This window comes from Rhinoderma darwinii, chromosome 6 (genome assembly GCF_050947455.1).
Source record: "Rhinoderma darwinii isolate aRhiDar2 chromosome 6, aRhiDar2.hap1, whole genome shotgun sequence".
Classification (NCBI taxonomy): Eukaryota; Metazoa; Chordata; class Amphibia; order Anura; family Rhinodermatidae; genus Rhinoderma; species Rhinoderma darwinii.
The window spans coordinates 38,243,971-38,269,563 of NC_134692.1; the positions used below are offsets into that span (position 1 = coordinate 38,243,971).

The 25,593-nt window shown below is 39.6% G+C and overlaps 1 protein-coding gene across 3 annotated transcripts in view; it reads right to left on the reverse strand.

The window, feature by feature from the left end:
* ZNF385B (zinc finger protein 385B) overlaps window positions 1-25,593 on the reverse strand; it is a 384,342-nt gene that overhangs the window by 119,308 nt on the left and 239,441 nt on the right. The window lies entirely within an intron of this gene.

Below are 25,593 nucleotides of genomic sequence, written 5' to 3' on the forward strand. Positions count from 1 at the left end.
TGTGTCTTGTATTGCAGCTCAGACCTATTCACTTAAATAGGGCTGAGCTGCAGCACCATAAACAACCCATGGGCAAGAGGGGCGCTGTTTCTGGAAACAAAAATACTGACCCTTTTTTCTAAACCCATAAAATTCTAACAGGACAGTACAGCTAAAAGATCTATATTTTCTGGTGATTTTTTTTATATTTGGTGGAAGTTATCTTTAACAAGGTCTCTTCTGCAGCAGAGATACAACATAAATATATTTTTGTGACATTGAAAAGCCCTTAAATTCTGTGGACTTCTGCAAAAAGACAAAGCAGAATTTCCTTACTCTCTTCCTAGCACACAATGCCAAAAGCCTCTTTAAAGGCTATGTACACCTTCAAGAGTATTTTCTTTTTCAATAAAAATGTCAGTCAGTGTTTGGTGCAACTTTCAAATTAGTTTTTATTAAAAATTATTTTTATTTTTTTAGATACAGCTGCTCTGAATCTTGTATACAGAGAAGCTATATTGTTCGCTAAAACCTGAATCCGTCAGGTCCGTGGGACTGAAGGGTTCAGTGACAGTGGGTCCTCAGTGGCTCTGACACGCAGGATCACCTGTAATGTTCAAAGTTATGAACTTAGATTCGATGGATAACAGGTGGATCCTGTGTGTCAGAGCCACTGAGGACCCACTGTCACTGAACCCGTCAGTCCCGTGGACCTGACGCGTACAGGATTCAGCGAACGATACAGCTGCTCTGTATACAGGTTACAAAGCAGCTGTATCTCAAAAAGTTTTTTTAATAAAAAACGAATTTTAAAGTTGCACAAAACACACTGACATTTTTATTTAAAAAAAAATTATCACTTTCAAAGGTTTACATAGCCTTTAAGCCATATGGAATGCAATCTGCATAAATTAACTACGAGTGCAAGTTGAAAAAAATGACCCTTTGATAGACGCTGCTCCCTTTTAGGCCGGATTCACACGAGCGTGTCGCGCAAAAACGCGGCATTTTGCGGGCGCAAAAGTTCAGAGTGGCATCTGTATATGGTGCGTGGCTGCGTGATTTTCACACAGCCGGCATCATTATAGTTACATAGTTACATAGTTACATAGTTAGTACGGCTGAAAAAAGACACATGTCCATCAAGTTCAATCAAGGGACGGGAAAAGGGAAGGAAAAATTTCTACACATAGGAGCTGATATTTTTTAGTTCTAGGAAATTATCTAAGTATTTTTTGCAGCATCTCCTGTCCCTGCTGTGACAGCTCCTGCGGTGACTATTCCATAGATTCACAGTTCTCACTGTAAAGAAGGCTTGTCGCCTCTGCAGCTTGAACCTTTTTTTCTCCAGACGGAGGGAGTGCCCCCTTGTTTTTTGAGGGGGTTTTACAAGGAATAGGATTTCATCATATTTTTTGTATGTGCCATTAATATATTTATATAAGTTAATCATGTCCCCCCTTAGTCGTCTTTTTTCAAGGCTAAATTGGTTTAATTCTTTCAATCTTTCCTCATAACTTAAATTTTCCATGCCCCTAATTAGCTTCGTTGCTCTTCTTTGTATTTTTTCCAACTCCAGGGCATCCTTTCTATGAACTGGAGCCCAGAACTGAACTGCATATTCTAGATGAGGCCTCACTAATGCTTTGTAAAGTGGCAATATTACATCCCTGTCCCGTGAGTCCATGCCTCTTTTAATACACGACAATATCTTGCTGGCCTTTGAAGCAGCTGATTGACATTGCATGCTGTTATTTAGTTTATGATTTACAAGTACACCCAGATCCTTCTCAACAAGTGACTCCCCGAGTGTAGCTCCCCCTAGGACATATGATGCATGCAGGTTGTTGGTACCCAGATGCATAACTTTACATTTATCTACATTAAACTTCATCTGCCAAGTGGACGCCCAAACACTTAGTTTGTTTAAATCTGCCTGCAATTCATAAACATCTTCCATAGACTGAACTATATTACATAGCTTGGTGTCATCTGCAAAAATAGAAATAGTGCTATTAATCCCATCTTCTATATCATTAATAAATAAGTTGAATAATAGTGGTCCCAGCACTGAACCCTGGGGTACACCACTTATTACCGGGGACCATTCAGAGTAGGAATCATTGACCACAACTCTCTGGATACGGTCCTTGAGCCAATTCTCAATCCAATTACAAACTATATTTTCTAAACCTATAGTCCTTAATTTACCCATTAGGCATCTATGGGGGACAGTGTCAAATGCCTTTGCAAAGTCCAAAAACACTAAATCCACAGCAGCCCCTCTGTCTAGGCTTCTACTCGCCTCTTCATAAAAACAGATCAGGTTAGTTTGACAACTTCTGTCCTTAGTAAAACCGTGCTGGCTGTCACTTATAATGCTATTTTGTTGTCACATAATCCTGTATATAGTCCCTCAATAGCCCCTCAAACATTTTCCCCACGATGGATGTTAAGCTTACTGGTCTATAATTACCCGGGGAAGACCTAGAGCCCTTTTTGAAAATAGGCACCACATTTGCGCTGCGCCAGTCCCTTGGCACTATACCAGTCACTAGAGATTCTCTGAATATTATGAAAGGGGGACAGAAATAACTGAACTAAGCTCTTTAAGAATTCTAGGGTGTAACCCATCTGGTCCCGGGGCCTTGTGCACATTTATTTTATTTAATTTAGCTTGGACCATATCTACATTCATCCAATTCAGTATATCAACTGATATATTAACAGCACTGGCAGCGGCTACATCAGCTGCTCCTTCTTCAGTTGTATATACAGAGCTAAAGAACCCATTTAGTAACTCTGCCTTCTCTTGATCCCCTGTGATCAACTCCCCATTACCACCATTTAGGGGTCCTACATGTTCAGACCTTGGTTTTTTAGCATTTATATACTTGAAGAATTTTTTGGGATTTGTTTTACTATCCTTGGCCACCTGCCTTTCATTTTGTATTTTTGCTAATTTTATTACATTTTTACAGATTTTATTAAGCTCTTTATATTTTACAAAGGCTACAGCTGTACCCTCAGATTTGTATTTTTTAAATGCCCTTTTTTTGTCGTGTATTGCCCCTTTCACAGAAGGTGTAAGCCATGTGGGGTTTAATTTGAGTCGTTTATACTTGTTACCTATAGGAATAAATTTTGCACTATAATAACTCAAAGTAGATTTGAAAATCTCCCATTTATCATTTGTTCCATTATTTGACATTAGTTCTTCCCAGTCCATATCCTGAATTGCAGCCCCCATCCTGGGGAAATTGGCTTTCTTAAAATTAAATGTTTTTGCCCTCCCAGCCTGCGTTTGTTTTTTACAGTATAGGTAAAATGTAACTATATTATGATCACTGTTACCGAGGTTTTCACGAACATTGACATTCCCAACAAGATCTGCATTATTAGAAATGACCAGATCCAACAGAGCTTCACCTCTAGTCGGGTCTTCCACAAACTGGACCATAAAATTTTCCTGCAACAGGTTGAGGAAATGTCTCCCCTTTGCAGTTGAAGCTGAACCATGACACCAATTAATATCCCGGAAATTAAAATCTCCCATTATCACTACAGTACCCGCCTGTGCAGCCCGCTCCATCTGTTTTGATGTTATGACACAGTAAAGAAGGAGGGGCCTTTGTTTCCCTTTCACTTCTTTACCTACTGTAGCGCGAATCATGCACAGCACCCGGAAGTGCTTCCGTGTGCCATGTGCGATTTGCACGCACCCATTGACTTCAATGGGTGCGTGCTGCGCAAAACACGGGCAAGTATAGGACATGTCGTGAGTTTTACGCAGCGCACATACGCTGCGTGAAAATCATGACCTGTCAGAATGGCCCCATTGACTTACATAAGTTTGTGCGATGAGCGTGATTTCCACGCGCGTAGCACGGACTTAATACATGTTCGTCTGAAAAAGGCTTTAGAATCGTCTATCAAAGGATCTTCTTTTTTTTTTTGCAACTGGCACTGGTAGCTAATTTGTGCAAATTGCATTCCACATCGCTTTCGTTCCTGCTGGGACAGATTTTTACCTGGAGAGATCCTTGGGCTGCGGCCCCCCTAACTTTACCATTGTACTACACGAACTACTAGAAAGCCAGACATCGTCGGGTGACCGTAACCCACCTTTCAATTTGTCATGGGATGAGGCCCTATGTTGCGCCACTCTGTGCCTTTTATGTCTTTTAAGTGAAAGGCTTTTTAAAGTTAGTTGTAATCATTAGTATATGTTGTTTAGGTCATGTCCTTACACAAATACACAAGAAATCAAATTACAAAAAACTGATAACTAATCTGCCGGTTTTACTTCAAGAAGACCCATCTACAAGGATATTGATCTGATACAAAAATAGACATAGGATTTCCATAGTACATTAGATTAGCTATCAATTTAGTACTTTAATTTGATAATTGTTTGTGTCTTGCAAACATATTACATCCGAATTCAGTTTTAAATATCTGCTTAGGAATTCCTGTCCGAATACATGTTTTATAATGTGGGTAAACTTTGAGTAAATATGTATCTATCACTGTCCAATAGTAAAGCCAATAATTTTCTATCTTTACGTTATAATGGGTCTATCAATTTACTAGGTGGTCTTGACTTGACTGAGGCAGTTCCTAAAGTTGACAAGATATACAGATGTAGCAATCTTTAACTTGACTTGTACGGCGTTAAATACACTGTGACAAGAATTTTTACAGTGTACCTAACTTTTCAAGGAGATTTTCAGAATAAGCTTTTATATGTGTGTACATGAGGAATAACAATAAATCTGGCCATTATATGACTTGTATTCTGCATTATTTAGCAGTTATCCCCCCTGCAGGCTCTATCTCTATTTTTCAGTTGTCTCAAAGCTTCATGTCTTCTATACACTGCACACATAGAGAAGAGGAGAATCCTGCTCTCCTCTATCTATCACACACACACACACACACACACACACACACACACACACACACACACACACACACACACACACGAAGGACATTATACAGCAGTAATGAGTAGTGTAGCTGAGAATCCAGCACTGGTTTGACATATGTAGAAATCTTACTAGCAGCTTGTGTCTCTCTCTGCTCCTACTTCCTCCCCTGCTCCCCCTCCCCCCTACATGGACTTACATGCAGTGTGTGTTGCTGACTCACTCTCTCTCTGCTCCCACCTCCTGCTTACCTCTCCCCTCTCCATAGACTTGTATAGTAGGCAGTGAAGAGACACACTCCAAACTTCTGCAACCAGTCAATTTTGCTCTGGAACCATGGACAAACATTGCTTGACAACAGCGGGTGGACAGCAGATTACAGGAAGGGAGACACCTAGTAACTTCATACAGAGTTTGCATGGATAAAACAACTAAGTTTTAACAAAGTAAATTACAAAGTTGTTCTATACCAGGTATACCATTAAAATAGTATAAGTTGTTTGAAAAGTTAGCGTCCATTTAACTTTACTTTTTAAATGGCTGTTCAATGGGTTCGGACACTGCAGCAAGTTATCAGTCAAGTTAAACTTTGCTACATCTGTATAGTGTAATGCTAAGTCAACATTGTGTCAACAATGTATCTTAGATTGATTTAGTATCTACTTCTGAAGCCACATTGACATAATAGTAGCTCCAACTTATTAGTCCAACCCAACAGTATCTCAGGCTGCTCATGCTGCCACAATAATGCAGAGTTTGGATGATCAGCCATGTAGCATGTGAAGATCATGGTAATAAATTACTTTTTATGACACTGTTCATATCCCTTCCTTTCTTCATTATGTACATACTTTCAACATACAGTAGTACAAGTATTAAGTGCATATAGATAAACTATTAACTGCGATGGAATGCAATAAATTTTCTTCGAGGTGTTCACACGAAAGTGGAAACCATCAGCCTCCTGATGTATGAACATTTATGCCCAGATTAGTACTGGTTTAAAAAAGGAATGAATCTAAAGGACTCCCAGGTTTTAACTAGAGCCCCCCAAAAATAAACGTTGTCTACAGAGGTTATGGTCCTTGACAAAGCCTACTAAAGTGACAGCCTGATAAGTAGTGTGGAACAGGAATTGGTTATTCTCTTACAAAGGCCCAATGACTGCTCAATGGATAGTCAAGCTAAGACAGATACCTGGACGATATTGAAACGAGTAAATATAAAATAATACAATATCAATCCAAAGTGAAGAGGAAAAAGGTCAACAAGGTCAGAAGCCAATAGTCAAGAGAGTTTATGAGACGATACCACCATTTAGTGCTAAGGAGAAGAATGTGCGCAGTAATGGAAAGGGACATTGGAGACATCCAGGTTCCAGCTATGAAACTAAAGTGCCTTTTACACCCTTAATCAGCGCTCATTTGCTCCTGTCACACGGAGCTGTGGATGGGGATGAGCGGTCGTTACTCCGATCGCTTGTCCCCATCCATCATTATCATGTTGGCAGCGCGTCTCTGTTTACACAGGGTGATGTGCTGCCGACAACGATAATATTATAGTTTTTTCAAATGATACGATCAGCAGATGAATGAGCTCGTTCATCTGATGATCGCTGCCTTGTTTACACAGGACAATTATCGGCAATGAGCGATCTATGAACGCTCGTGTGCCCGGTAATCGCCCAGTGTAAAACCTCCTTAACTGCTCTTTACCCTGGGCGCAGGTATCAAACTGATGGCAACAAAATGACACATCTCAATGACGTACATTGTTTCCTTAAACATATTTACAGCTTGTCTAAATAAAACATAATCCCATTAAATTAAATTTACTCCCTAGAAAATGCATTTTATAATATACTGCTATCTGCCTGTACAAAAGAATACTTAAAGCTCAGTATATTTTATTGTGGTGTCACTCCGGCATGTGTAATTTAATTTACAATAGTTGACACTATCTTATGGATGACTGAAGTGTCTTCTCTGTCGGTTATATGCCTGCCACTTACAAGCTTGTTGTATTTCACTGTTTTGATTGCCATGTCTGCCTGAATAAAACCACCATTGTTACATGTATTATTTAATTTGATGTTACACGTGTGATATATGAGTTAATAAATTCAAGACAAACTCAATAATGTATTCAAGGACCAAACTAAGTGACTACAGTAAAGTATTCCTGAAATAAGAGAGCCAATAGTTCTGTACACAGGAGTGTATTTGGAAATTTGAAGTCCTCACGGTTTTCAAGATCTCTGCTTGTTGTTATTCATTGTTTACTTCCAGTGGATAAAAATCTGTTCAGGACATGTGATGGACACATAGGTGTTTGGCTTGTTACAGTCATAGTACGGTTATCAGAGCTCTGCAAGCCGTGTGCCTGTGATGTCATCACATGACCAGGACAGATTTGTATCCACAAAAATGAAGGTACCTATTATAGGACTGCAAGCAAAGATCTTGAAAAACTGAGGAATTGATACAGAAAGTATATGGAAAAATGATATAACTTTTTATTCTACAAGAAAAACCTTTATTTGCTAAAAAATTATGATGCCCCTTTAAGTTTCCTCATACACTCCAAAAACATACGGATAGGTGAATAGGCTTTCTAGTGTTTGAGATATATGTTCACACGACCTATTTTCAGACGTAAACGAGGCGTATTATGCCTCGTTTTACGTCTGAAAATAGGGCTACAATACGTCGGCAAACATCTGCCCATTCATTTGAATGGGTTTGCCGACACTTCTTTGAAAAGTAATTTGAGCCGTTCTTCATTGAATTCAATGAAGAACAGCTCAAATGATCGGCCATCAAATACGCCTCGCATAATGCGAGGAGGAGCTTTTACGTCTGAAACGACGCAGCTGTGTTCTCCTGAAAACAGTCTGTCTTTTCAGACGTAAAAGCCAGTTCTCGTGTGCACATACCCATACACTACATGGCACTATACTGTTAAGATGCTTCCATTGGGGCCGATTGAGCAGATAAAGAATTTCATGAACTGACTTGTGACAAACGTGGCATCCTATGACAGTGCTACGTTAAGGCTGGGTTCACATGACCTATTTTCAGACAAAAACAGTCTGTCTTTTCAGACGTAAAAGACAGTTCACGTGTGCACATACCCTTAATGTACGGAGTTCTGCAGTATGACCCATACTACTAGCAATGTTTGTCTATAGATATTTCATGGCTGTGTGCTTGATTTTATGCACCTGTTTGTAATGGATGTGGCTTAAACACCCGAACTCAATAATTAGGGTGTCCACATATTTTTGTCCATATAATGTAGAAATTAAACTGTCCTCATTGGGTGACGACAATCTCTGTACAGAATTGCGGAGCATTTAGCTGTATAAGCAATGGCAAATAAATAGAGAGATTAATGAGCTGTATTATGAAACTACTGCATGTACCGGTAGATAGATTCACGAGTATTTGAAACCACTCTCATGTGTACCTTATTCACGGACTCACTCCGATCAATGCAGAAAATATATCAGGATGTTAAAGCATACACTCGAGCACCAGTGCCGTCAGTTCTTTTGAGAGAATTTAAAAAAATTTCAATAGAACTTTTTCAATTTCATTAGAAAACAGCTGGAGTTAAAATCACATTTTACATGAAAAAAACATGCCATGTCTTACAGCACGTTGTAAAAGAGCAGCAGAAACGGCGGGTGTGAAAAACACATAAAAATAATGCTTGTATGACAGTGCACTCTCAAATAATCACATTGTGCGCACGTTCTGTAGACATAAATAAAATGCAAGTCGTGTTTTTTATTCCTCTTGAAAGAAAAGTGAAAAAAAAAAGCTTCTCTTGAAATGCAATCAGGACCAGGGAGAGGATGAAAATAAAATCTAATTTGTTTCTGTTCACATTTAAACAGAAATGTGTTCTGGGTGATGAAAGGAACTTTCTCACTTGGAGAAAATCAAGAACGATGTCATGTAATGAAGTAAAGTAAATGTCCTTTTAAATCATTTGAATAAATACCCTTAAAATCATGCAAATGAACAGAAAGTTATTAAAATAAGTTCTAATCAACTGCGAGCTGAGCAGATACATGACTAAGAAAAGGAAGAGACCGCAGAAAGTATTTGTCGTCCAATAATATTCAAGCACCAACTGTGTTAAAGGAAACACAAACTTTTGGTAGTTGTCTAAGTCCCACAATGAGGACCTCGCAGCACTCAGTAGGAGGGCAAAGGGAGTTCTTTACATTGCGGTACCCATGGGGTTGAATGGTCTCCGATCAGGTTTTTGGCTTTAGTGGCCTGTACAGATGAAGCCCATAGTTTTTCACCACTTGCTGATACAGACGTATAGTTCAACCACCTTGTTCTTGTGTCCTGAGGAAACACCTTGTGATCATAAACAGGACGTAATTGATGTAGCTGATTCTTCATGGGAAAGAAATCTGCGGGGTAGTAATATGTTAGTACGACTGGGAAGTGAGCAATGATTAAACTAGCACTCTTAATCATGTGCTATAATATATGTTGCAGTGTCAAGAGGGAAGGGAAGGGGAAGCCTGATCCTATCTCAGTGCTTCCTCGCCGCAGAGTAATTGTATCATTTAAATATATACTAGTATATATAATCCCAACCACATGTGTCAACAGGAGCGATCTCCGTGCTGAATGGATCATTTACTTGCCGTTTACGATTTTGATTGATTGCAGTCATAAATGAAAGGAAAGGCTTCAGACAACTGATCAATCTTCTCATTCAAATTGTTAAGAGCTGCAATTATCTCAAAAACAAATTTAATTTGTAAGGCGAAAAGAACTATTGTATTAAAATTCGGTGTTAAAGAATCAATTCAAGCATTTGATCGAGATAAATGGGATATAAGTGCGGGATTTAACAGAACTACATGTCATCTCTTGGCAGGAAGCGGCCATGATCTCCTCTTGCAATGTAGTGTTATGTTTCATCTTTTATCTTTTGTTATGTTCATGGTGGCCAAAAAATTTGACATTCTGGGATACATTGCCATTTCTATTGAGCCATTTCTGGATAAAAGTTTCATAATGCAAGTTTCACATGAATTAAATAATGGAGCTTTACTAAAAAAAATTTAGTAGAAATCCATGCCACATTTTTCATGATGTCCCAATCAAGAGGTGTAACTTAAAGTTCCTGGGCCCCAATGCAAATCTGTAACAGGGCACCCAACCTACCATGTGCCATACTGGTGCCTTCTTAGTGGGCAGAGGGTCCTTTGGTTCCTTCTCAGGCACAAGGGCCTGGGTCTGACTGCTACCTCTGCACCACCTATAGCAACTTCCGTGATTCAATTCACACACTTACAGGGGTCAAGGAAATATGGAAAATTAGTCCTACCACTCTGGAACTGTTTTAGCTGTCCCTGATAAACTGGTAAATTGCTTTTGCTGACTATAGCTCTCCAGATTTTAAGGAATTAATATTTTTGATTATTTGGCCATACATTCACTATTCATGGAAATAAATGTATCATTGACTACAGTGTTTTCTCCCTGTCAGTTATGTATTCAGGAGGACAGATAAATAAGTCCTACAGTGTGAGGACCCTGAATACAGCAGCCCAGATCTTAGCTTTTTAGACCACTGAATAGGACTTGATGGGATAAAACTATTTCTGGTCATTATATATATGACTTGTATTCTGCATTTTTTGCAGTTTTCCCCTCTGCAGCCTATATCTCTAATTCTCAGTTCTCCTGAGCTAGTGGGTGGAGCATAACTACTATAATGTCTCCTATACACAGCATACAAAGAAGAGTAGAATACTGCTCTCCTTTATCTATCTATCTATCTATCTATCTATCTATCTATCTATCTATCTATCTATCTATCTATCTATCTATCTATCTATCTATCTATCTATCTATCTATCTATCTATCTATCTATCTATCTATCTATCTATCTATCTATCTATATCACATATATACAGTATATAGAAGATGCAGCAGCATGGAGTACAGCATACAGCAATACTGAGCAGTGTAGTTGTGAATACACATTGGGGTGAGATAAAACACTTACTAGAAGCTGCAGCAACATCTCTGTGCGTCTATCTGCCTCTCACTCCCTCTGCTCCTGCTCCCTCCTTCCCTCATCACTCCAAATACTTATTTGGGTAGCAGTAACCTGATCCTTCAATGAGGAGGGAAGGAGCCTGATAAGTGGAGAAAGAGGCATTTTTCTCTAATAAAATATATTACAAACTTTCTTATATTCACTTGTACTATTAATGTACCATATGCAATGTTTGTTGAAAAGTTACTGACCATTTAAGATGGACATACACAGAATTTTGATCAGCCAGAATGTGGTTGATCATTTGTCCGTGGGATCGTTCATACGAGCGATCCCACTAACAACATGCCAGATTAAACTGGCAGACCAGGAATAAGTAAAAAAAAAAAACTAAAAACAGCAGACGGAGTTTGTGCAAAATGGCAAATGATCGGTCGAATATTTATTCTGTACTCCCAAACCTCATACATTTTTATGTCTAGAACTGGCCCGTTGTCTTGCAGTGCACTCATAGGAAAGTATCGTCTAGCAACCTCTGCATACTCCCCCCCCCCCCCCCATTGGTGTCTTACTCTTATTCTCAGAGTACTTCAAGTGCCTAATTCATATAAGAATATATTAATATATTTCATTCTGATACGACGATTTAGTTGTATATTCATCTTGTTCTAGCAGCTGCCCATCCCCCAGGGCTGTCGATACACCAGTGCCTACTGTGTCTATAGGTAAATTCTGCACTGCTCATATCACAAATTTTATCAGAGCTCATTTTGTTCAGCAAAACAACTACAGTATGAAAGCAACCAATGTTCAACCAGTGATTATCTTGCAGCAAGGGTACCAATCACTACCAGATTGCTATTATACTGGCAACTCACATTGTATTATGTCTTCACCTATAAGTGTAAAAATGCATTTACAAAAAAAAGTTAGATTTTTAGATATAAGAACAGTAAATTCCTTTCCAAGATTTACAGGCTTATTTGATTTAAAAAATAAAATAAATAAAAGACCAGAGACCCTATTAAGCATTTTGAGATAATAGAGGGTGGTACCTCAAAGTAGGAGAATGTCTACAATTAGGGTCTCTCTCTCTGGAGGACCTGGCACGTCTGTGCATTTCAGGGACAGGCTATTAATTTCAATGGCCAAGATGTAATGCCTAATTTCCCCTGCAGAGGCAATGTAATGGAATTGAACACTTGCTGCCATATTTCTTTTTGGATTACAATTGATTGTGTTGGGGATCTCAGGAGAAGGAAAACTTATAATACGTTTATTTTCAGGAGAACTTTATAAAAGAAGAAATTGTCAAATGTGGACGTCTCCTTTAACTGTGGATTCTTAATTCATTGAGGATTATAAAACATCCTAAAAATAAAGGTTGAAAAAAGTAGTTCAAAGAAATAAACTGACAAATGCTTATGATCAGCACAGCAATCCAGATAGAAAAGTCTTAAAAGGTCAAAGTAATGAGGACAAAGCTGTGAAGGTCTGTCTTCATAATCTAAGGATTTTTCTAGCAAATTTTTCTAGCAAATGACTTTCTATTGGTTCCCTCAAGAATGGGTGTGAATTAAAACACAGCACTCAGCAATAATGACACAGTCCTAAAGTCAATCTCCAGGAAGACATTAAAAACTATTATCTTGTATAAAATGCTGTTCTTAATACAATACTTAATTATAATGCTATATATTTGTGACTTAAAAGTTAATAAATATATTAACACATAGTAGATTTGTGTTTGGGAAGAGATTTCAACACTTCCCACCTATCTGCAGTGGCTTTGATTGACAGCAGATGTCAAAGTCAGGATAGCTTTTAAAAGAATGGTCTGGTACATATAGAGCTACGTAAGGAGTGATCTGGTACATACAGAGCTACGGAACTAGTGGTCTGGTACATATAGAGCTCTGAAAAGCATGGTCTGGTACATATAGAGCTACGGAAGGAGTGGTCTGGTACATATAGAGCTCTGGGAGGAGTGGTCTGGTACATATAGAGCTATGGAAGGAGTGGTCTGGTACATATAGAGCTCTGGGAGGAGTGGTCTGGTACATATAGAGCTACAGAAGGAGTGGTCTGGTTCATATAGAGTTACAGACGGAGTAGTCTGGTTCATATAGAGCTACAGAAGGATTGGTCTGGTACATATAGAGCTACAGAAGGAGTGGTCTGGTTCATATAGAGTTACAGACGGAGTAGTCTGGTTCATATAGAGCTACAGAAGGATTGGTCTGGTACATATAGAGCTACAGAAGGAGTACATAGAAAGCTGGGAAAGAAGTGGTCTAGTACATAGAAGGATCATGAAATGGCAAAGATTGAAACCTTTGCTGCTGACCATAAATTAGGCAATGGTAGTGATGATGTTTTGCAACAAGTTTATTTAAGGCTACGCGTTTCGACGCTGACCCAGCTTCGTCCTCAGGCCAATAACACAAACAAGTATAAGACATGACTTATATAACCTCCAAAAACACCCACATGACATCACATTAGGTCAAAGGTGGTGGTTGATCGACAGTATTGAAGACCAATAAAAACAAAGGAAGCAATCCATGTGTTCATGTAGCTGAGAGAAATAGTAGTGCCCAGTTGTGAATGACATGTATGTAAACATAAATATAATATACATATAAAAAGATATTCATACATAAAATAATATTCATACATGAAATAATGAATGTACAGATATGTAAGATATGAAGAATAAGGTATATAATATAAAATAATTACTGAGGATTAATTCATTAAAAATATAAATAAATCAATAGATACAAGTAAATAAACAGACAGACAACAAGGTGGACAGAAAACAAGGCTTTTTCAACAATGAGAGCTGGCCACACGGAACCAGCGCAGCACTCATTGTCATGGAAACCAGGAGACGCTAAATCTTACTGGAGTCCAGCGACCAGACTAAATCAGCAAGAGACAATACTGTAACGGCCACAGCAGCTATGCAATGGGAAAGACAGCAGGCAGAGCACAATGTGCCGATTTACGTGACAGCGGGCGCATAGAGAGAAAACCCTGCTTGTCTTTATTTTTCAAAATAAATTCCATGCTTTGGACGGATTCCAAAGCAAGGAATTTAGTTATTCATTAGCTGTCAACAGCTGTCAATATCTATTTTGACTACAGGAGTGCTCATTCATTACTCCTCATGGCTACAAAACATACCTTTCGGACAATTCAAACACATCAGAAAAAACTCCTGAGGATGCCATGTTTAGATCACAGCGCAACACCTGGGCTAAAAGGTTTGCTGAGAAGCATTTCCCTAGAAAGTTTAATAGTAGGTGCATGCACCAAAGTGTCTAATCTAATACAAGGCGAGTGCTAACAACCAAAAAAGATTGATTGGGACATCGACACCTCTAGGTGTAAGCATAATTTTATCACTATTTTTAACGTTTGCAATAAGTACCGTATTTTTCGGACTATAAGACGCACCTGACCATAAGACGCACCCAGGTTTTAGACAACAGAAAATAGGAAAAAAATAATTTGTTAAAAAATAATTTATTCTGTTTCACCACATTTTGAGAGCCAAAACTTTTTTTATATTTTTTTTATCGATTGAGCGGTGTGAGGGCTTATTTTGTTGCGGGACGAAATTATTTTATTTTTTACATTGTGCTTATTTTTTTACACTCCTAAAAATGTGTCTAACATTTTATTTTATTTTTTTACACATTTTATTAGCTCCCCTAGGGGACTTGAACCAGCGGCCACTTGGTTACATGTGGAGTTACTGAAACAGCGTAACTACGCTGTTTCCCTAAATCCCATAGTAGCGAATGGCAGTCACGGAAGCAGCGTAGCATGCGCGCTACGCTGTTTCCGTAACTACTGTTCAGTTCTACTGTTCAGTTCTATGAGAGTTACGGAAACAGCGTAGCTCCGCGAGTTACGCTGTTTCAGTAACTCCACATGTAATCAAGTGGCCGGGAGAGCACAGAAAGCTAGAATGGGGTTTAGGGGGCCCCGTTCTAGAGATAGGTGCGGGTCCCACAGGTGGGACCTGCATCTACCTGACATTTATGATATATCCTGTGGATATGTCATAAATGTCCTTCATAGAAATACCCCTATAAATGCTGCGGTCGCTATTGACCACGGTATTTAACTAGTTAAAGGGGTATGCCATAAAACACATGTATCCCCTATCCACAGGATAGGTGCTACATGTGAGATCGCTGGGGGTTCGACCACTGGGACCCCCAGCGATAAGGAGAACAGGGGAGCAAAAGTCACCCAGAGCGCTATATGAGAAGCCCGGACTTCCAGGTTCTGTGTCTGGCTTATCTGTTCCGTAGCTCCATAGAGATCAATGGAGAGCCGCTCGCGCATGCGCAGAAGAATCCCATTGATCTCTATGAAGCTGCCGGACACAGAACGCGGAAGTCACAGCTTCTCATGCAGCGCTCTTGGTAACTTTCGGTCCCCGTTCTCCTTATCGATCACACATGTATCCCCTATCCTGTGGATAAGGATACATGTGTTTTATGGCACAAGCCCTTTAAACTGCCAGGAACAGCAAAATTGCTGTTCCTGGCCGTTATAGCAGCGTGTCAGGAGCTGACACCTGCAGTGTATGGATCGGGCTCAGCGCGTGAGCCCGCTCCATGCATCACCCCCCTCCAGCTCCATGATGTGCCGACACGTTATGGGTCAGGAAGGGGTTAAGTAATGAAGCGGTCATGGCGCCCGGCGATACCGGGACCCTTGACTGCGGACTATAAGACGCAGGGACTTTTTAGCAAGATTTACTCTTGCTAAAAACTGCGTCTTATAGTCCGAAAAATACGGTATGTTGTATATTCTTAAGAACGACCCCAGATAACCATCAGTAGAGCCAAGACCCTGCGTAACATGCTGGCTCCAAGTAGACTCTGAGCTAAACTCCCCAATACACTTAAGATGTTCCCTTCTGTATCTGGCTCTTATAGATGTGGCAGAGCCAGGTGCATTTGTTGTAATATTATCAAACATAGGGTGACTAATTTTTCATTGGTGGTAACACTAGAATCTTTCCCTATCAAGTCCTTCCTCAATTGCTGCAGTGATTTTGTTATCTACCTACTTTAATGTCCGTGCAATCTACAATATGTGGGTCGGACCATTCAGACATTGCCTGCTAGAATCAACAAGAACAATTCTAATACTACTTTAGCATTCCTGAAACATACGTTTCTAGACACTTTGCTACTACCCTTAATAACCAATTTGAATGTATCACTGTGCACCCATTGAACAGATAGATGATACTGTACGAAATAGATTTATGAGGTTGAAGCAAAGGGAAAACGTTTGGTTCTATAAACACTCGTGCCTGCAACCAGGGGGCCTCAACGACATGGTTGAATAATTTCTTGACTAAAGTTGACTGTGATACACCTTTACCCAGCTTCTTTCCTCTGGTTATAGTTGCTATATTAATTATTTGTATATTTATAAATTAATCATCGCAAGTAGTTTTATGTGTATACATTCCCATTTTATGTGCTAAGCATTTTATTGCCATCACCTGATTGACTCCCAGTCGCCCCCTTTTATAAAACAACTCTATGACAGTTTTGTGCAGTTTCATGTATCATCTTTGTTGTACAAACTTGTGTCTTTTGCTTACAAGGTTAGATACACATTGTGTGGACTATACCTCGTGTGCTTCCTCAGTGCGACAGGTCTTCAATTCCTGTTCCACTGATTAGGTGATTTTAACATATCTTTCCCATTAGCAACACGTATCATGTAATCTACCTCCACTTCTTTAATTATACCCTGTCGCAATAAGAAGCTCTTGACCGTACTAGGCTTTAGTAGCAACCCTGGCGTCCTTCCATCTCCTTGATGACCAGGGTTTTCTCCCTATGCACCCTGTTCTCACGTACATTGGCACATCGTGCTCTGCCTGCTATCGATCCCATTGCATACCTGCTGGTGGACGGCTCACTTGGTGGTGTTTTTGGAGGTTATATGTCATGTCTTTTGCTTGTTTGTGTTATTGGCCTGAGGAAGATGCAGGGTCAGCGTTGAAACACGTAGCCTTAAATAAACTTGTTGCAAAACATCATCACTACCATTGCCTAATTTATGGTCAGCAGCAAAGGTTTCAATCTTTGCAATTTCCTGATCCTTCTATGTACTAGACCACTTCTTTCTCAGCTTTCTATGTACTTCTTCTGTAGCTCTATATGAACCAGACAACTCCTTCCATAGCTCTATAGTCAACCCCTGACGAAGCATCAGCTAAACGCGCGTCGGGTCCAGCAGCGGTCCCCCCTCCCGGTCCTGATCTCTCGGCCATCCTTGTACTGTGTAGGTTTAGGTATACTGCCGTTTGTATGTTATATTTGTGTAGGACTGCACTTGCATTTTTTCCATGTATAGTTATCTGTCTGTGCAAACGTACCATACCTAGCACCTGCTTAAAATTATTGATTCATGCACTTTAGCCTTCTGGGTGATCTTTTGACCGGTCTACCATCTGGGGGGCCATGCTGCTTTCATGTTCTGATTCCATCTTTTTACGAGGGCTCATGTTATTTTATTGTGTATAGTTGTTTTTATGTGCGTTTTCTGTCTAATTGACTTTAATAAAGATTGTTTGTAATTTTTCTACTTATTTGGTCGTGACTTGTCTCTTTTTCTGGTTTCTTAAATAAACTTGTTGCAAAACATCATCCCTACTATTGCTTAACTTATGGTCAGCAATTCTTTGATAGAGGTTCCAATTTTTGCCATTTCTTGATCCTATTTACTAGCAGCAGTAGTAGGCTGTGCGAACCAGTCGGACTCCAGTTGCAGCGGACGCACATCTTTGTTTGCTTACACTAGTGTTGTACCTGTCGTTTGCACAGCTAGCTCAGATGAGCACAATTGCAACAGTTCCCTTCACCACTCTGTGACTAGGTGACCTACACGATGTGGCACTGTGCTTTTTTTTCTTTTTTATGGTATATAAAAGAGCTGAGGAAGGAGTGGTTTGGCACATAGAGAACAGAGTGAGGAGTGGTCTGGCACATAGAGTACTGAGGATAGAGTGGTCTGGTACATAGAGAGCTGAGGAAGGAGTGGTCTGGTACATAGAGAGCTAAAGTAGGAGTGGTCTGGCACATAAAAGAGCTAAGAAAGGAGTGGTCTTGTACATAGAGAACAGAGGAAAAGAGTGGTCTGTTACATGGAGAACTGAAGGAGTGGTCTGGCACATAAAATGGCTGACAAAGGAGTGGTCTAGAACATAGAGAGCTGAGGAAGAAGTGGTCTGGTACATAGAGATCTGAAGAAGGAGTGGTCTGGCACATAGAAGAGCTGAGAAAGGATTGGACTGGTACATGAAAAGCTGCGGAAGGAGTGGTCTGGCACATAGAAGAGCCGGGGAAGGAGCGGTCCGGCACATAGAGAACTGAGGAAAGAGTGGTCTGATACATAGAGAGCTGAGGAAAGAGTGGTCTGGTTCATAGAAGAGCTGAGAAAGGAGTGGTCTGGTACATAGAGATCTGAGGAAGGATTGGTCTGGTACATAGAGATGTGAGGAAGGAGTGGACTGGTACATAGAGAGCTGAGGAAGGATTGGTCTGGCACATACGGTAGAGGAGCTGAGGAAGGAGTGGAATGGTACATAGAGATCTGAGAAAGGAGTGCTCTTGCACATAGAAGAGCTGAGGAAGAAGTGTTCTGGCACAAGAGCAGAGCTGAGGAAGAAGTGTTCTGGCACATAGAAGAGCTGAGGAAGAAGTGTTCTGGCACATAGAAGAGCTGAGGAAAGAGTGGTCTGGTTCATAGAAGAGCTGAGAAAGGAGTGGTCTGGTACATAGAGATCTGAGGAAGGATTGGTCTGGTACATAGAGAGGTGAGGAAGGAGTGGACTTGTACATAGAGAGCTGAGGAAGGATTGGTCTGGCACATACGGTAGAGGAGCTGAGGAAGGAGTGGAATGGTACATAGAGATCTGAGAAAGGAGTGCTCTTGCACATAGAAGAGCTGAGGAAGAAGTGTTCTGGCATATAGCAGAGCTGAGGAAGAAGTGTTCTGGCACATAGAAGAGCTGAGGAAGAAGTGTTCTGGCACATAGAAGAGCTGAGGAAAAAGTGTTCTCGCACATAGAAGAGCTGAGGAAGGAGTGGTCTGGCACATAGAAGAGCTGAGGAAGGAGTGGTCTGGCACATAGAAGAGCTGAGGAAGAAGTGTTCTGGCACATAGAAGAGCTGAGGAAGGACTGGTCTGGCACATAGAAAGCTCAGGAAGTAGAGGTCTGAAACAGAAGAACTGGAGGAAGAAGTGGTTTAGAACATAGAAGAACTCTGTAAAAAGTAGTTTGACATACAAGAGATCTGATGAAAGAGTGGTTTGGTACAATGGTCTGGGGAAGGAGTGGTCTGGTACATAAAAGAACCAGGGAAGGAGTGTTCTGCCAAATAAAACAGCTGGGGAACGGGTAGTCTGACATACAGGACTGGGACTGTTGGACTTGGTCATTTGTTTTTTTAAATGACACATATGGGTATCACTTTCACAAAGCCAGACTGCGCAAAGCCTGAAAAATATAATTTGTTTTATAGTGCTGCTCCATATCTTTTAGCACAGGACAGTAGCATAAGGACCTGAGAACAGAACTGTCAATCACAATGCAATCCCATCCACATTCAGCTGCTTACATTAAAAGCATTATCTTTTTTGTACTTCAAACATTTTACAAATACATTATACCTCTAGACAACCTTTGGGCATCATTGTACTATAAAATTCTGCCAAATTCTGCCTATGTATCCAAGCAGATAGTCCTGCACTTGGATGACATCTTCCATCTTTTGTACTTGAATGCAGTATAAATGAATGGTCCTGTGCTTAGAATTTTACAAACATTTACTAGCAGTGACGGATATTTCATATCCTCTGAATAAGTGTAGCATTAATGTAGTAATACATTTAGAATTCATAAGATTTTATGTTTATGGATTACAAGAAGCATAACTTAATCTTCAAGATAAACGATTCTTTCATAAGCTGGTATGAAACCTTTTCATAACAATGATGTGTTCGCTGCCCACAGCATACTACCTGGAGGCCATTTTTGCGCACATCAGTCAGACCTGGCTCAATGAATTGTTATATATTGTGTTCATGGTTTCCAATTTTAGTTTGCAATTCTATAACCCCTGGAAATAGAACTGTACAATCATTTGCAAAACAAACATTGAAAAAAATATAAAAATCAAATGATGTTCTGCGGAAGGGAAGTTTCTTGGAAAGAAATGCGACAGGTTTAAGGGGAGGGACTTAGCTAATCCTTCTATTGTTTTCCAAATTTAAATTGATTTGGAAAGCAAACAGGATTATCGTGCCAAAGCCATAATCTCCCTGTTACTGTAGCCGAGTCTTATTTCTGCGGTGATTGGACATGAACTATTAAACTCGACAATCATTATTTAATTCAAACACAATAATAGAAGAAAGATTTGTTTTCTATTTGTTAAATAACAGTTTAGAAAGACATTTCTATGCAGTAAATTGTACATAGATGTACTTCACAGACCAAGTCTTGGGGCTGATTCAAGAAAGCTTCAGAATTCACTAGAGAAATACGAATGTTGTGAAAATCATTGATGTGTCCATGTGTTCAGTGAAGCTGTGACAGCAGATGTGGCTTGCAACTGGTCCTCCAAAAGTGTCATTACTATGTCCGAGGATCTTATATTGTTTCCTTTAGAAGCAAATGGGACTGCTGTTTTAGGATGGATTCTCACACAACATTTATTTGTATTTTTGTTGGCGTTTTTTTCCGCTGGGTTGTCGTCCCCTCCAAAACGCTGCGGCCAGATGTTATTTGAAGTCTATAGTAAAAAATGAGAAAGCTTACATACACAGAATTTTAGTTGGTGGTGTTTTCGTAGCATTTTTTTTTGGGTCAGTGGTGCTTTTTAAAAGAAAAAATGCATCATTTGCTACTATAGGTATGGCATGTTTTTTTTTTAATATAGGTTTTTCTATAGGAATTCAAAAATAAACACGAAATGAAATCATAATGGATGGAAAAAAATGCCAAAAAAATGCATGGTATTTTTTGCAAAAAAGTGTTTGGAAGAGGTGTTAAAGAGGACTTGTCAGCTCTCCTGACATGTCTGTTTTGCTAAATACTTGTACTCCCCCCTGAAAGAAAACAATGCTGGAGCATCTTCTCTTAGAACTCCGCCTGTGCCTTTACTCCTGGAAATGTATAAAGAAATTTACAACTAGGTGTTACCTTTGTCATGGTCAATAGGGTTTGTCCCTATACAGTCTGACACTGTCACTAGTGATTGGACAGTATCTACGAGAAGGCTTGCGTGTACTATGAGAAGTGCCCATAACATAGAAAACACATTTATACCTACGTCCCATTCTTTCCTGCACAAACTAGAGTATTTACACACTTTTGCAACTGTGTTTTTTTTTACTGCTTCTTATCTAGACATAAAATATGCATTGCCTTCCCTTCGACTTCCCTGGAAGCCAAAATATGCATTAATATTTCTTCATTGGCTTAAAATAGGCAAATATGGCTCTGTAATAGGGAATTCACCCATCAGTGAAAAACGGATAAGGCGAATCTGTCATTTCTAGCAGTCAAAATGCTTTAAATGGTAAAATTCTGGTTGCTTGCAGCCGCAACTGGGGAATTTTAACAGATTACTGCATTCATTATTGAGTTCAATAAGATCTGTATAAATATGTATACAGTAACCTCCCTCTAGTTGTAGCATCTGGCAGGCAGAATTTGATCACTTATAGGGAATGTCAGTAGATTTGACCCGTATAAAGTCTTAACACTTCCAAAAAGGTGCTGGGGAAAGGTCAGACATCCCCATGTTTTCTATCATAAACCAAGTGTAACAGAGAAAATGATCTTTTATTCACTCACGCACCTAATGTTAATGTATCTTTAAGTGCCCGTTGGACGTTCTTTAATCTGTCAAATCTTTTGAGTTATTAGCGGCAACCCCTCCTAAACCCCCCCCCCCCGTATGTGTGAGATTGATATCTCCTGGAAAAAACGTCAGATAAAGGAAATTGTCGTCAATCAAAAGAAATTAAGCACCTATTTAGGAATGTTAAGAAATTTTGCGTGGGCAAATCTGATGACAGATTCCCTTTAACTACATGGCTGTGTGATGGGGAGCAAGGGACTGGGAGCTCTCAAACAGGAAAATAGAGCTCCAACCTCCCTATAGACATATTATGACATTAATCAGCACAGAACTAAAACCGAAGTGATGTTCTTAGTTGGACACTTATTTTGAATAATAATTTCTGTACAATACAGATTTAGTCAATACATATTTTCAGCATTTTTCCTATGAGTTGCAGTATATATATATATATATATATATATATATATATATATATATATATATATATATATATATTTGCTGAATGAAACTGTTATACCTTCATATACAAGCTGAAGTGACTAAATTACACAAACAAATGTTCTTCTGATCAAAAGTAACTTCCCGTTTCAATATTGTCACAACAGATTTCAGCCTATATTAAATTATTTTGATTGATGTATTTGTATATTATCATAACATGTGAAAATGATTAGTGAAATCGCTTTTAGAAGACCCCCCCTGATCTAGACCAGATTTTTCTGTGACACATTTTCAAATCCCTTATAACCCATGCATATTGGCCCTCTTCTTTCAGGTGGTCACTTCTCTAGAAGACCTCAAAGGTGGTTTTATATTGAGAAAGTTATAATGTGGGGCCTTACACAAAAAAAACGTATTTCGGCCGCAAGTACCGGACCGAACACAGTTCAGGGAGCCGGGCTCCTAGCATCATAGTTATGTACGATGCTAGGAGTCCCTGCCTCGCTGCAGGACAACTGTCCCGTACTGTAATCATGTTTTCAGTACGGGACAGTTGTCCTGCAGCGAGGCAGGGACTCCTAGCATCGTACATAAGTATGATGCTAGGAGCCCGGCTCCCTACTTTGTGTTCGGTCCGGTACTTGCGGCCGAAATACGTCCGTCAATTACGGACGTAATTAGTGTGTGTGCACATACCCTAACTCCTAAATAGTTTTGATTTAGCCACAAAACAAACGAAAATAGATAAATTCAGCATTCCTTTATGACACGGAGTAACAGCCTACAAAGCAGACATGAAAGTGTGCTTGTACACTGTGGTTACCTATCAATAAAAGGATCTTTTCTTCTACCAAGATGACATCATCAGGATGACACCATCATAGCATGTTGAATTCAATGGGGAGGTAAAACCCGCCACAAATAGCAGGTGTTGTGTTTTTTTGCAGCGGAAAAGCATTGATTCTTCCGTAAAAAACACAAGTCAGAAAAAAAAATCAATCCTATACTTTCACAGAATTTTGCGTTTCTTCGTCCAGGCCGGTCTCCTGGAATGACATTGCATCCCATGTGACAGCTGCAGCCAATCACAGGCTTCAGAGGCCACATGTGATAAAACATCATCCCAGGGTGCCGAGCTGCAGGACGGTGGAGGGATGTGTTGCCATGGATTCGTAAGTATGAAACTTTTTTTTTATGTGCTGTTTTCCGCAGCAGATATTCCGGCCGAAAAACTGCACCACAATATGGGCACAGGGGCAGATACACTGTGTGGTTTTATGCAGCGTATCTGCCTTGTGTGAACATAGTCTTAGTGTCCCTTTAAAAGATTTATATAAATACCCACACAATTTAATTCAAAATCTGCCTGTGTAGATCTTTCTAATATATTGTATCCTATTTTTAGGGATCAGATATTATAAGGCATATAATTCAGAAATAGAACCAGAAAGCAAAGTTAATGCCACATACTTTTACTGAAATGCAAATGAACAGGTTATATTTTGGTTTACATATGGTGCACACAGATCTAAGCTATTTGCTATTAAATACCTTTGCGTCAGTGAGTTGTCGGGTGACTCACATCTATCAGACATTTATGGCAGATCCTGTGTATATGACAAATGTCTAAGTTGGGAATACCCCTTTAAAGGATTTTTTTCTGGGATTTAAATATTGAAATCTTGGAAAACCCTTTAGAAGATAACATGCTGATTATTTCCAGCTGCCACTGGATAGAGCTTAGGGGCTAACTGCATACAGTGACACATTGAACTCAATAAGACAGTATGCAGTAAGCTCTTAAGCGCCCTCTAGTGGCATTTGCAAGCAGCCAAAATGTCATCTTTAAAATTAGTGTTTGTGCAGAGGATTTGGAGCTCTGTATCAGAAAAATGAACGCTCTGACCATTATAAAGATGTATTAATACATTAACCAGCATAACATTTTGGACCTAAAAATTACAAGATGATAAAAAGTGAAGATTTACTTAGACATAGAACCATTTAGTCCCTACTCCAGCAGAATTGTGCTTAACAAATCTCAATAATGCAACTTTTTGTTACCATGTCTTGATAAGGTCTGAATGAAGTCTAAGACTGAGCATACGAAATGCAAACACATAAGCTACTGTAGTCTGTTTTTCTGTCAAAATGCCTCCTACTCGTACATCAGGATAAGTTGCAGCCTAAAGCAATGGTGGAGGATAGATGGTGGGCACCCCAGCTTAAAGGGTTCTATACCACTAACAAATGAAGCTGTAAAAGTTGGAATCCGTTCACTTTACACTGAATCCGTCAGTCCCGCGGACCTGACGGGTTCAGTGTCGGCAGTTCCTGCGTGTCTCTGACACGCAGGATCCATCTGTAATCGATCATATCTAAGTTATGAACTTAGTCGTGATAATTTACAGGTGGATACTGCGTGTCAGAGACATGTAGGACCCACCGACACTGAACCCATCAGGTCCGCGGGACTGATGGATTCAGTGTAAAGTGAACGATACATCTGCTCTGTATAGGGAATACAGAACAGCTGTATCTCCAAAAGTAAAATAAAATTGTAATAAAAACTATTTACACTAATCACACTGACTAATCTATCTATTAAAAAGAAATGCCCGCAAAGGTAGGTGTACATAGCCTTTTAATAGCAAGCATATGATAAGCCAGTGATAGATAAGTCATTCTGTTGGCACATTTATCCACACTGCAATTTTTACTACAAAGAATCATTGAGACATTGACTTAAGATAAGAATTAGATCCCAGGTGGGCGAGGGCAGGGTGGAAGGTTGTGCACATTAAATCTGAACTTGATGCTTTAATAACAGACTAGTGTTACATGACAATAACGCAAGGGTTGAAGTTTACAGCACAGAAAGCTATTGTTCTTTGTGAAGAAATTGGCTTCAACCTTTCAGGTCACATCATGTTATTTACTAGGCAGGCCGGACTAGTTAGCAGAACTGGAGGCTTTAACTAATTTGCCTCCAGAGAAAGCAGCAATGTCTATACAAGCTGTGCGCTGCGGAGCCCTCAGTAACAGCCATCCTTTGAAATAATGATTTGATGAGTTCACATTTTGCAAAGGGCAACAAATGTACAGAGTATAAAGGCCCCAAATACACTGTCTATGATCTGGAAGAATGTAAAGAATCATACAGTCTCATAGGAGAGCACAAGAAGGAAAATATGCACATGGTAAAAACAATCCAATATCTTTCTGAATGTAGGTACATTTTATAGTGATTCACGTGAGTATTTTAAAGGGCTTTTCCGTGAGA